Here is a 14110-nt window from a genome sequence, read left to right as displayed (position 1 = left end):
ATTTAAAAATAAAAAATAGAATGACAAAGCTGTAAAACATTATCCTAAATATAAACCATCAACTTAGTGAATACCATTGGTCTTTCATATGAAAGTTTCATCATGAAATACAAACTTGTATTTATTTTACTATGTCAGTTATGTATTTGTTGTCAATGTTTTGGCGTCAAACTAGGGGCAGTTGTGAAAAACTTCAATAGTATGAAGAATTGCAGAGTTAATTGAAAATAATGCCATTGTTGATTAGATGCTTTTTTCATTAATTAGACTATTTTCTCTTGAACCATACAGTGGGGAGAACAAGTATTTGATACACTGCCGATTTTGCAGGTTTTCCTACTTACAAAGCATGTAGAGGTCTGTAATTTTTATCATAGGTACACTTCAACTGTGAGAGACGGAATCTAAAACAAAAATCCAGAAAATCACATTGTATGATTTTTAAGTAATTCATTTTGCATTTTATTGCATGACATAAGTATTTGATCACCTACCAACCAGTAAGAATTCCGGCTCTCACAGACCTGTTAGTTTTTCTATAAGAAGTCCTCCTGTTTTCCACTCATTACCTGTATTAACTGCACCTGTTTGAACTCGTTACCTGTATAAAAGACACCTGTCCACACACTTAATCAAACAGACTCCAACCTCTCCACAATGGCCAAGACCAGAGAGCTGTGTAAGGACATCAGGGATAAAATTGTAGACCTGCACAAGGCTGGGATGGGCTACAGGACAATAGGCAAGCATCTTGGTGAGAAGGTAACAACTGTTGGCGCAATTATTAGAAAATGGAAGAAGTTCAAAATGACAGTCAATCACCCTCGGTCTGGGGCTCCATGCAAGATCTCACCTCGTGGGGCATCAATGATCATGAGGAAGGTGAGGGATCAGCCCAGAACTACACGGCAGGACCTGGTCAATGACCTGAAGAGAGCTGGGACCACAGTCTCAAAGAAAACCATTAGTAACACACTACGCCGTCATGGATTAAAATCCTGCAGCGCACGCAAGGTCCCCCTGCTCAAGCCAGCGCATGTCCAGGCCCGTCTGAAGTTTGCCAATGACCATCTGGATGATCCAGAGGAGGAATGGGAGAAGGTCATGTGGTCTGATGAGACAAAAATAGAGCTTTATGATCTAAACTCCACTCGCCGTGTTTGGAGGAAGAAGAAGGATGAGTACAACCCCAAGAACACCATCCCAACCGTGAAGCATGGAGGTGGAAACATCATTATTTGGGGATACTTTTCTGCAAAGGGGACAGGATGACTGCACCGTATTGAGGGGAGGATGGATGGGGCCATGTATCGCGAGATCTTGGCCAACAACCTCCTTCCCTCAGTAAGAGCATTGAAGACGGGTCGTGGCTGGGTCTTCCAGCATGACAATGACCCGAAACACACAGCCAGGGCAACTAAGGAGTGGCTCCGTAAGAAGCATCTCAAGGTCCTGGAGTGGCCTAGCCAGTCTCCAGACCTGAACCCAATAGAAAATCTTTGGAGGGAGCTGAAAGTCCGTATTGCCCATTGACAGCCCCGAAACCTGAAGGATCTGGAGAAGGTCTGTATGGAGGAGTGGGCCAAAATCCCTGCTGCAGTGTGTGCAAACCTGGTCAAGACCTACAGGAAATGTATGATCTCTGAAATTGCAAACAAAGGTTTCTGAACCAAATATTAAGTTCTGCTCTTCTGATGTATCAAATACTTATGTCATGCAATAAAATGCAAATGAATTACTTAAAAATCATACACTGTGATTTTCTGGATTTTTGTTTTAGATTCCGTCTCTCACAGTTGAAGTGTCCCTATGATAAAAATTACAGACCTCTAAATGCTTTGTAAGTAGGAAAACCTGCAAAATCGGCAGTGTATCAAATACTTGTTCTCCCCACTGTATATCTACTAGAAACTCATGGACAATATTGACACATATATAATAAATTAATACTATATATGAATATATAATTGTAAAGTTATTCAAGTATATATTACCAACGTTGCCATAGATTTTCTGCTCATTACCAAAATTACTGAAGATTGCGGTAACTTTGGTAAATTACTGGTAGCTTTGCAACCCTAGTAAGTATTACTTACCTTTCATAGGTGTATGTTATAGGTGTCTTCTCTCCCTCTATGTGATGGAGGAGGGGAGTGAGGATCATCCAGAAGAGGAAAAGAGTTGAAGTGTTTATAAGACAGAGAGAATGGTCATATGGGTTTATGTCGCCTGTGTAAAAAGTAGGCCCAGAGTTGTTCCTGGTCAGAATGTCCATGGAAAAACTCCTGGGTCTTATGATAACTGCCAAGGAAAATCACATCGTCAGGGCTGGTTCGATGCCAGCTGACCTCCATCACAGCATCTGGCTCAGAGGATCACCCCTATATTAATAAAATGTCATACTTGCATCTTGTCTCGGTTGTTCATTCAGTTAAGCATGCCCTCGATTGAACTACATTACCACAGAATAAGAGAACGACATAAAAATCTGAAAACAGTTACTCAAAGTTTCCAGTGATTGATACTTTGGCATGGCATGACAGGCTATTGCAAATGCAGCCCGTCCTCAACAGATGATGCCAAAGTTGTCAAAGTATCTTCCACTCCCTGCGTACTGAAGGGTTCGTTAAAGGTTAGAACCACACTGTTCCAGATAGGGCCAAAAATACAGTTCCCAAACCTGATGGACAGAGAGACAGACAAATCAAAGAAAACGTTATTGGTCGCGTTATCGCAGGTGCAGCGAAATTATTGTGTTTCTAGCTTCAACAGTGCAGTAATACCCAGCAATACAAAACAATACACACAAATACAAAAATAAAGAAATTAAGAAATATCAGAACGAGCAATGTCAGAGTCCGGATTATATATATATACAGTGCATTCGGAAAGTAATCAGACCCCTTGACTTTTTCCACATCTTGTTACGTTACAGCCTTATTCTAAAATTGATTAAATTGATTAAATCATTTTTTCACCTCATCAAGCTACACACAATACCCCAAAATGACAAAGCAAAAACTGGTTTTTCGAAATCTTTGCTAAATTACTTCAAATAAAAAACAGAAATACCATATTTACATAAGCATTCAGATTGTTATGAGACTCGAAACTGAGCTCAGGTGCATTCTGTTTCCATTGATCATCATTGAGATGTTTCTACAACTTGATTGGAGTCCACCTGTGGTAAATTCAATTGATTGGACATGATTAGGAAAGGCACACCCCTGTCTATATAAGGTCCCACAGTTGACAGTGCATGTCAAAGCAAAAACCAAGCCATGAGGTCGAAGGAATTGTCCGTAGCACTCCGAGACAGGATTGTGTCGAGGCACAGATCTGGGGAAGGGTACCAAAAAAATATCTGCAGCATTGAAGGTCCCCAAGAACACAATGGCCTCCATCATTCTTAAATGGAAGAAGTTTGGAACCACCAAGACTCTTCCTAGAGCTGGCCGCCCGGCCAAACTGAGCCATCGGGGGAGAAGGGCCTTGGTCAGGGAGGTGACCAAGAACCCGATGGTCACTCTGACAGAGCTCCAGAGTTCCTCTGTGGAAATGGGAGAACCTTCCAGAAGGACAACCATCTCTGCAGCACTCCACCAAATCAGGCCTTTATGGTAGAGTGGCCAGACGGAAGCCACTCCTCAGTAAAAGGCACATGAAAGCCCGCTTGGAGTTTCCAAAAGGCACCTAAAGACTCTCAGACCACGAGAAACAAGATTTTCTGGTCTGATGAAACCAAGATTAAACTCTTTGGCTTGAATGCCAAGTGTCACGTCTGGAGGAAACCTGGCACCATCGCTACGGTGAAGCATGGTGGTGTAAGCATCATGCTGTGGGGATGTTTTTCAGTGGCAGGGACTGGGAGACTAGTCAGGATCAAGGGAAAGATGAACGGAGCAAAGTACAGAGAGATCCTTGATGAAAACCTGCTCCAGAGCTCTCAGGACCTCAGACTGGGGCGAAGGTTCACCTTCCAACAGGACAACGACCCTAAGCACACAGCCAAGACAACGCAGGAGTGTCTTCGGGACAAGTCTCTGAATGTCCTTGAGTGGCCCAGCCAGAGCCCAGACTTGAACATCTCTGGAGAGACCTGAAAATAGCTGTGCAGCGACGCTCCCCATCCAACCTGACAGAGCTTGAGAGGATCTGCAGAGAAGAATGGGAGAAACACCCCAAATACAGGTGTGTCACGCTTGTAGCATCATACCCAAGAAGACTCAAGGCTGTAATCGCTGCCAAAGATGCTTCAACAAAGTACTGAGTAAAGGGTCTGAATGCTTATGTAAATGTGATATTTCAGTTTTTATGTTTTATAAATTTGCTAACATTTCTTAAAACCTGTTTTTGATTTGTCATTATGGGGTATTGTGTGTTGATTGATGAGGGGGGAACTATTTAATCAATTTTATAATAAGGTGGTAACGTAACAAAATGTGGAAAAAGTGAAGGGGTCTGAATACTTTCCGAATGCACTGTATATATCACGGTCGCAAGGCATATAAACTAACAGGTTATAGAGCCAACAACGCAATTATCCAAATTAAATGGGCCTATTTATATAAATAAATTATTAAATATTAAAGCATTAGACCTCTCTCTAAAGGCTTCAGTCATACAAAAGCTATACTTAAATCCGAACTGGTTCTCTAGCAGATTAGTAAGAATGGCTCACCCAGTGTTCAAGAATGGCCTTTTTCCCTTTATTCAGATTACAACTATTCACTTTAGGTTATTTGAAAATAATCTCCAAAATATCGCTATTTTGAAAACAAGCCATAGAAAGTTGGTTGCAATTTCAGTTTAATCCACCAGAAAAGACAGAACAAATATTACAACAAATATTATGGTTAAACTCAAATATACTAATTGATAAAAAAAAACATTATTTTTGTAAAAAATATTTAGAAACGGTATATTCTTTGTAAATGATATCCTAAATAGGACTGGTGGAGTTATGTCACACATGCAGCTAACAAAAATATATGGAAATGTCTGCTCTACCCTAAATTACAACCAAATAATTGCACCATTACCGCAAAAATGGAAGAGGCAAGTGGAACGGGGAGAAAGTAAGGAACTTTTCTGTCGGCCCTGCATTAAAGACCAAAATTGGTTTAAGAAGATTGTGATGAATAAAAAAGTACACCAGTCTCATTTAAGAACCCAAACATTTTGGGAAGAGATTTTTTCGATATACCGATTCCATGGCACATGGTTTATGAACTGATATGCAAAACGACGCTGGATTCGAAACTTAGAGTTTTTCAATTTAAATTATTATACAAAATTCTTGCAACCAATAGAATGTTATATATACAGTGGGGAAAAAAGTATTTAGTCAGCCACCAATTGTGCAAGTTCTCCCACTTAAAAAGATGAGAGAGGCCTGTAATTTTCATCATAGGTACACGTCAACTATGACAGACAAAATGAGTAAGAAAAATCCAGAAAATCACATTGTAGGATTTTTAATGAATTTATTTGCAAATTATGGTGGAAAATAAGTATTTGGTCAATAACAAAAGTTTCTCAATACTTTGTTATAAACCCTTTGTTGGCAATGACACAGGTCAAACGTTTTCTGTAAGTCTTCACAAGGTTTTCACACACTGTTGCTGGTATTTTGGCCCATTCCTCCATGCAGATCTCCTCTAGAGCAGTGATGTTTTGGGGCTGTCGCTGGGTAACACAGACTTTCAACTCCCTCCAAAGATTTTCTATGGGGTTGAGATCTGGAGACTGGCTAGGCCACTCCAGGACCTTGAAATGTTTCTTACGAAGCCACTCCTTCGTTGCCCGGGCGGTGTGTTTGGGATCATTGTCATGCTGAAAGACCCAGCCACGTTTCATCTTCAATGCCCTTGCTGATGGAAGGAGGTTTTCACTCAAAATCTCACGATACATGGCCCCATTCATTCTTTCCTTTACACGGATCAGTCGTCCTGGTCCCTTTGCAGAAAAACAGCCCCAAAGCATGATGTTTCCACCCCCATGCTTCACAGTAGGTATGGTGTTCTTTGGATGCAACTCAGCATTCTTTGTCCTCCAAACACGACAAGTTGAGTTTTTACCAAAAAGTTCTATTTTGGTTTCATCTGACCATATGACATTCTCCCAATCCTCTTCTGGATCATCCTAATGCACTCTAGCAAACTTCAGACGGGCCTGGACATGTACTGGCTTAAGCAGGGGGACACGTCTGGCACTGCAGGATTTGAGTCCCTGGCGGCGTAGTGTGTTACTGATGGTAGGCTTTGTTACTTTGGTCCCAGCTCTCTGCAGGTCATTCACTAGGTCCCCCCGTGTGGTTCTGGGATTTTTGCTCACCGTTCTTGTGATCATTTTGACCCCACGGGGTGAGATCTTGTGTGGAGCCCCAGATCGAGGGAGATTATCAGTGGTCTTGTATGTCTTCCATTTCCTAATAATTGCTCCCACAGTTGATTTCTTCAAACCAAGCTGCTTACCTATTGCAGATTCAGTCTTCCCAGCCTGGTGCAGGTCTACAATTTTGTTTCTGGTGTCCTTTGACAGCTCTTTGGTCTTGGCCATAGTGGAGTTTGGAGTGTGACAGTTTGAGGTTGTGGACAGGTGTCTTTTATACTGATAACAAGTTCAAACAGGTGCCATTAATACAGGTAACGAGTGGAGGACAGAGGAGCCTCTTAAAGAAGAAGTTACAGGTCTGTGAGAGCCAGAAATCTTGCTTGTTTGTAGGTGACCAAATACTTATTTTCCACCATAATTTGCAAATAAATTCATTAAAAATCCTACAATGTGATTTTCTGGAGAACAAAAATCTCAATTTGTCTGTCATAGATGACGTGTCCCTATGATGAAAATTACAGGCCTCTCTCATCTTTTTAAGTGGGAGAACTTGCACAATTGGTGGCTGACTAAATACTTTTTTTCCCCACTGTAGCTTGTTTTTGGTTGCAGGTTCAGAAATGGCTGAAGAACTGCAACATTTACCTGGAGTTAACTGCAAATAGCACTACTGGGTGATCTGAAAAGTGATTGTCAATCAACCAATAATATAATAATACTCTTAGCAAAAATTGTTATCTTTAATTTACAATCTGTAGAAACTTTGAGAATAGAAAGGCTCAGAACTTTTGTAAAACATCACAGCACAGTTGAAAAATACATGGCAAATATAAATCAAAGCTGGATGGTGTTCGGTGATAGATGGGAGGGGTTGAGGGGAGCTGAAAGGTGGGACTAAAAATAAAAAAAATAACAAGATAACTAATGTAAAATATTCTGTGTCCGTAAAATGTATATAGGTTCAGAACTTTTGTGAAACATCACAGCACAGTTGAAAGCTATATGAACACTGGTCAACGAGCAGCTAACCCCTTACCCCTGAATTTCTACCATCATTAGAATAAACTTCCCACTGGGCACAACACGTCATTTCAAAGTACAGAATTGGGTAATATTTGGTAGATACGTTGATCAATGACATTCCAACCTATTTTCACCCACTCAAAAAGACAGCCAAAAGTTTATTGAATTCCCAATATGTTATCACTATGCTTTCAACCATTTAAAAGCACAACAAAGTTCAAATAGGAAAACAATGTCTAATATTTTGTTTATACAACAACGTAATGTGTTATCACTGTGCTTCATCTAATAGCACAACCAAATGACCTGGATTGCAGTTGAGATTACATTAAAGTACATGACGCAAGTGATTAATATCTTATAGTGGATATTACGCTGAAAGTCTGACGTTTCAAAGGTACAAATTCAATTTTTTTTTTATACAAGGTTTGTCTATGTTGAAAATTGGTGGCCATGATGACATAATACTGTGGTTAAATTTTACCCTCAAAACAACAGTTTACGTTGATTACTTTTTTTTTCTAATTGAAGGTATTTTCCATGTAGATTCCACGGTAACACTTTACTTGACACCCAGTGTCATAACCATGTCATAATATGACCCTGTCATGACCCATATATTTACACCTGTTGTGACATATAGTATATTGCGTTATTTTATGGCTGGTAATGACACCTTCATACATTTATTGTTTCAGATACTGGGGAAATAGAGAGGCAGCTGGCTAATAACTAATTAGAAAACATCAGACAACAGAAAACATCTCACTCACCATAGTGTGGGATAAATATTATTCCTCTGCAAGATCTCCCTGAATGGATAGAAGTTTAGACAAAAATGTGCTTATAATGTTATGTTTGAGAGTACTCCTCATATTCTTTGTTTCCTATTGGTGCAGTGCAAAGCATGTACATGACACTGAGTCTGTCACGTGAGCTAAGTCTAATATCCAACCTACACAGTACCTACCTACTGGAATAAAACTCTAAATTGACCTAGTCAACGTGGGGCATGGTGTGAGTAGCGGATATGTGGGTCATTTAGACACAACATTGACTACAGTCAAGAATACTAACAGCATTGCAGCATAGGCATTTTGAAAAGGAACCTTTTAATGCACTCAACCGTAGTGAATGGGGATAATAATTTGTGATAGACAGATAGTCAACTCGCATAAGTGGACAAAGATTTTAAGTCCTAAACGTATCTCTCTCTTTCAGCGCTGGATAAAGAAAAGGCAGATGCAGCACATTTCAGTCAGCGTGTACTCCTCTGCCCCTCTACTCTTTACCCTCTCCATCCCCCAGTCACTGGCTGGCTGTAACCACACTATTGTATCACTGCCACACACACACACACACACACAGTTAGTTAACCCCACGTTTGGACTTCAAACCAGATGGAACTAGACAAAGAGAGATATACTAGCTGGGCAATTCGAACAAGCAAGATGCCACGTTTCCATAACAAAACTCACACAGCAGCCTAAATAGTTGTGTGGTTGCTAAGCAGAGTAGGTAATGTGGTTGATCTTAAAGCAAATCTCAAAGGAATCCCCTCTTATCCCACAGGAAGTAATGCAACAAGTCAGTAACTCCCTTTTACATACTGTGAAACCATGGTTATGTTCCAACATTAACACTAGCATACTTCCAGCAATGAAGCAATATACTGAGCATGCAGTCTAAGACGTGGTATGCTAATTGCATTTTACTTAATGTATCCTATGTATCTGCACTTGCAGAACAGAAGTGAACAATACCACAGGAAAAAGGTTAAACCTAAACACATGCCCAGAGGGACTACTACTTAGCCTGAGTGGCAGTCTATTAAGTACTATCATACCAACTCTGTCACTCATGGTCATGCCAAAAATGTTGGGAAGAGCACAAATCTGGGACCAGGCTAACTTCAACAGTACTCACTGAGGCTCCCAGGATGATGAAGATGTGGGAGTCAGATGGATGGGAGAGCTCTCTTCTCAGCTGTCCAAATACCTCAGAAAGGGTGAGACACTCAGGAACACCACTCATCTCTCTCTGTTGTGTTGTCTCTGTATGTCAAGCTTGGTTCCATAAAACAATAGCAAAAGGAAGATCTGAGTAGGTCTACTATGTCTGTGAACTTACCCTCTTATTCATTGTTGTCTCACTCTTTTCTCTGTGTTATCCCATTCACTCACAAAGGAGGGAAATTCTGTCATCATTGCACAGCAGAAATTGCGAAGTGAGGCATTGCTGCCACCCATTACTGCAAAGAAAGAATGTCTGACTTTGTCACTCAATACATTTCCTTATGGACATGGCTTCCCTACATTCCAGACTGTGGTATAGGTATTACTGTCATCCAGAGCTCTGCTGTAACCTATTGTTATAAATACAGGATATCTTTCTTCTTGTCACTCAACACACACATATCCCCCTCATGAAGACAATGTTCAGGCTGTAGCGAATGGAATAGACAGTACGCCACTGAAGATTTTCTTCAATAATTCATCTACTTGATGTGTTTCAGTCTAAGCCTTATTGTTTTGAAGTAATCTGTAAGGGATCATGCTGCCATCGTTTATTACTCATTGATTAATGTTCAGATTGTGACGGGCAAGGCATGAAAGACAAGTCCCAACACATTAGCTACATCTCCACAGTTCAACAGGCCTGGTTTGGCAACTACCTTTCATTTCATCCCAGAAATACACAGGCCTACTCACTCTTCAACTCGCTTCTTTCAATCTTAGTTACAGTCACAGTCTCACACGTGTCATTTTTGTTGAGTTTAAAATTACAGAAATAAATGCATGGCTTTTGTTGAACTTTAGTCTCAGTCTCTCATATGTCATTTGTACTAAGTTTTAATTAATTATCTGAAGGAATGACGTTAAGAGCACCAAACCACTAAGATATTAATTGACTAGCCTATTCAACAGCTCAGTCAGTCACAAGGAGGAATGTTTATTATTGTAGGAAAGGCTTCACTATGTAGGGAATATGGTGCCATTTGGGATGCAGACAAAGTCTCTTATCAGTATCTAGGTTCCGATATGAACCATGGTCTTACCTCCAGAGTAATAAAGTTGGACCAATATCAAGCAGCACTAGCATCATCACTCTGGATCCTGTAGGACTGTGCACGACCCCACATAATCTATACCAGGCGGTGTCAGAGCAAGGCCCCAAAAAATGTTGTAGACTCCAGCCACAGACCGTTCTCTCTGCTATCGCACGGCAAGCGGTACCAGTGCACCAAGTCTGGAACCTGAACAGCTTCTACTCCTAAGCCATAAGACTTCTAAACAAGACTGCTAAATAGCTAATCAAATGGCTACCCATACTACCTGCATTGACCCTTTTTTGACCTAACCCTGTTGCACTGACTCTACCCACACATATTTACACTGACACCCCAACACACAGTATATATATATTTTATCTTTAACTCTGCATTGTTGGAAAAGGACCCGTAAGTAAGCATCTCACTGTTAGTTTACACCAGTTGTTTATGAAGCATGTGACAATTTGATTTGAAACACCAAGTCTGTTCTAAAAACAAGAACAAGGCACGATATTCAGCACCCCTTATTAACCTTGCCAGATAATTTGCATACATTTGCATTGAACCGCTGTAGTTTACAACAATTATAATTTCTAAAGTGGAAGTTGTGAGAGTTATATTTCAGTGTTTCAGTGAAACGTAAGTGAGGGAGGCCCCGCTCTCTCGCTTTCCCAGATGTTTAGTTAATTTCATTCCGATCTCCTTTGCATTATTGTAGCCTTTTCTGTAGCCTGTCAACTATGTGTCTGTCTATCCCTGTTCTCTCCTCTCTGCACAGGCCATACAAACGTTTCACACCGCGTGGCTGCTGCCACTCTAATCTGGTGGTCCCTGCACGCACGACCCACGTGGAGTTCCAGGTCTCCGGCAGCCTCTGGAACTGCCGTTCTGCGGCCAACAAGGGAGAGTTCATCTCAGCCTATGCTACCCTCCAGTCCCTCGACTTCTTGGCACTGACAGAAACATGGATTACCACAGAGAACACTGCTACTCCTACTGCTCTTTCCTCGTCTGATCATGTGTACTCGCATACCCCGAGAGCATCTGGTCAGCGCGGCGGTGGCACAGGAATCCTCATCTCTCCCAAGTGGACATTCTCTCTTTTTCCCCTGACCCATCTGTCTATCTCCTCATTTGAATTCCATGCTGTCACAGTCACTAGCCCATTCAAGCTTAACATCCTTATCATTTATCGCCCTCCAGGTTCCCTTGGAGACTTCATCAATGAACTTGATGCCTTGATAAGTTCCTTTCCTGAGGATGGCTCACCCCTCATTTCTCTCTGCCTCCTTTCCACTCCTTTCCTCTTTTGACCTCACCCTCTCACCATCCCCCCCTACTCACAAGGCAGGCAATACGCTTGACCTCATCTTTACTAGATGCTGTTCTTCTATTAATCTCACTGCAACTTCCCTCCAAGTCTCCGACCACTACTTTGTATCCTTTTCTCTCTCACTCTCCTCCAACACTACTCACTCTGCCCCTACTCAGATGGTAATGTGCCGTCGCAACCTTCGCTCTCTCTCTCCCGCTACTCTTTCCTCTTCCATCCTATCATCTCTTACCTCTGCTAAATCCTTCTCCCTCCGTTCTCCTGATTCTGCCTCCTCAACCCTCCTCTCCTCCCTTTCTGCATCTTTTGACTCTCTATGTCCCCTATCCTCCCGGCCGGCTCGGTCCTCCCCTCCTGCTCTCTGCTGTTAAAGCCACTTTCTACCACTAAATTTCAAGCCTCTGCCTCTAACCCTAGGAAGCTCTTTGCCACCTTCTCCTCCCTGCTGAATCCTCCTCCTCCTCCCCCACCCTCCTCCCTCTCTATGGATGACTTCGTCAACCATTTTGAAAAGAAGGTTGACGATATCCAATCCTCATTTATTAAGTCAAATAACACTGCTGGTCCTGCTCACATTGCCCTACCCTATGCTTTGACTTCTTTCTCCCCTCTCTTTCCAGATGAAATCTTGCGACTTGTGACGGCCAGCCTCCCAACAACCTGCCCGCTTGACCCTATCCCCTCCTCTCTTCTCCAGACCATTTCCGGAGACCTTCTCCCTTACCTCACCTCGCTCATCAACTCATCCTTGACCGCTGGCCATGTCCCTTCCGTCTTCAAGAGAGCGAGAGTTGCACCCCTCCTCAAAAAACCTACACTGTCAAAAAACCTCCGATGTCAACAACTACAGACCAGTATCCCTTCTTTATTTTCTCTCCAAAACTCTTGAGCGTGCCGTCTCTAGCCAACTCTCCTGCTATCTCTCTCAGAATGACCTTCTTGATCCAAACCAGTCAGGTTTCAAGACTGGTCATTCAACTGAGTCTGCTCTTCTCTGTGTCACGGAGGCTCTCCGTACTGCTAAAGCTAACTCTCTCTACCCTGCTCTTATCCTTCTAGACCTATCTGCTGCCTTTGATACTGTGAACCATCAGATCCTCCTCTCCACCCTCTCCGAGTTGGACATCTCCGGCGCTGCTCACTCTTGGATTGCGTCCTACCTGACAGGTCGCTCCTACCAGGTGGCATGGCGAGAATCTGTCTCCGCACCACGTGCTCTCACCACTGGTGTCCCCCAGGGCTCAGTTATAGGCCCTCTCCTATTCTCTCTATACACCAAGTCACTTGGATCTGTCATATCCTCACATGGTCTCTCCTATCATTGCTACGCAGACGACACACAATTAATTTTCTCCTTTCCCCCTTCTGATAACCAGGTGGTGAATCGCATCTCTGCATGTCTGGCAGACATATCAGTGTGGATGTCGGATCATCACCTCAAGCTGAACCTCGGCAAGACGGAGCTGCTCTTCCTCCCGGGGAAGGACTGTCCGCTCCATGATCTCGCCATCACGGTTGACAACTCCATTGTGTCCTCCTCCCAGAGTGCAAAGAACATTGGCATGACCCTGGACAACACCCTGTCGTTCTCCGCTATCATCAAAGCGGTGACCCGATCCTGCAGGTTCATGCTCTACAACATTCGTAGAGTACGACCCTACCTTACACAGAAAGCGGCACAAGTCCTAATCCAGGCACTTGTCATCTCCCGTCTGGATTACTGCAACTCGCTGTTGGCTGGGCTCCTTGCCTGTGCCATTAAACCCCTATAACTTATCCAGAACGCTGCAGCCCATCTGGTGTTCAACCTTCCTAAGTTCTCTCATGTCACCCCGCTCCTCTGCACACTCCACTGGCTTCCAGTTGAGGCTCGCATCTACTACAAGACCATGGTGCTTGCCTACGGAGCTGTGAGGGGAACGGCACCTCCTTACCTTCAGGCTCTGATCAGACCCTACACCCAAACGAGGGCACTACGTTCATCCACCTCTGGCCTGCTAGCCCCCCTACCTCTACAGAAGCACAGTTCCCGCTCAACCCCGTCAAAGCTATTCGCTGCTCTGGCACCCCAATGGTGGAACAAGCTCCCCCACGACGCCAGGACAGCGGAGTCACTCACCACCTTCCGGAAACACTTGAAACTCTACCTCTTTAAGGAATACCTGGAATAGTATAAAAGTAATCCTTCTACCCCCCCCTCCCCATAAAAAAAAAAGTGGTTTTCCCACTGGCTATCCTAAGTTGAATGCACCAATTTGTAAGTCACTCTGGATAAGAGCGTCTGCTAAATGACGTAAATGTAAATGTTTTGAATACAGTACTCAGTTCATGCGATATAATATGTAAAGTAGTACATAAGCAGAACC

This window comes from Coregonus clupeaformis, chromosome 30 (assembly GCF_020615455.1).
Source record: "Coregonus clupeaformis isolate EN_2021a chromosome 30, ASM2061545v1, whole genome shotgun sequence".
Classification (NCBI taxonomy): domain Eukaryota; kingdom Metazoa; phylum Chordata; class Actinopteri; order Salmoniformes; family Salmonidae; genus Coregonus; species Coregonus clupeaformis.
Note: the sequence above shows the minus strand (reverse complement) of the source record.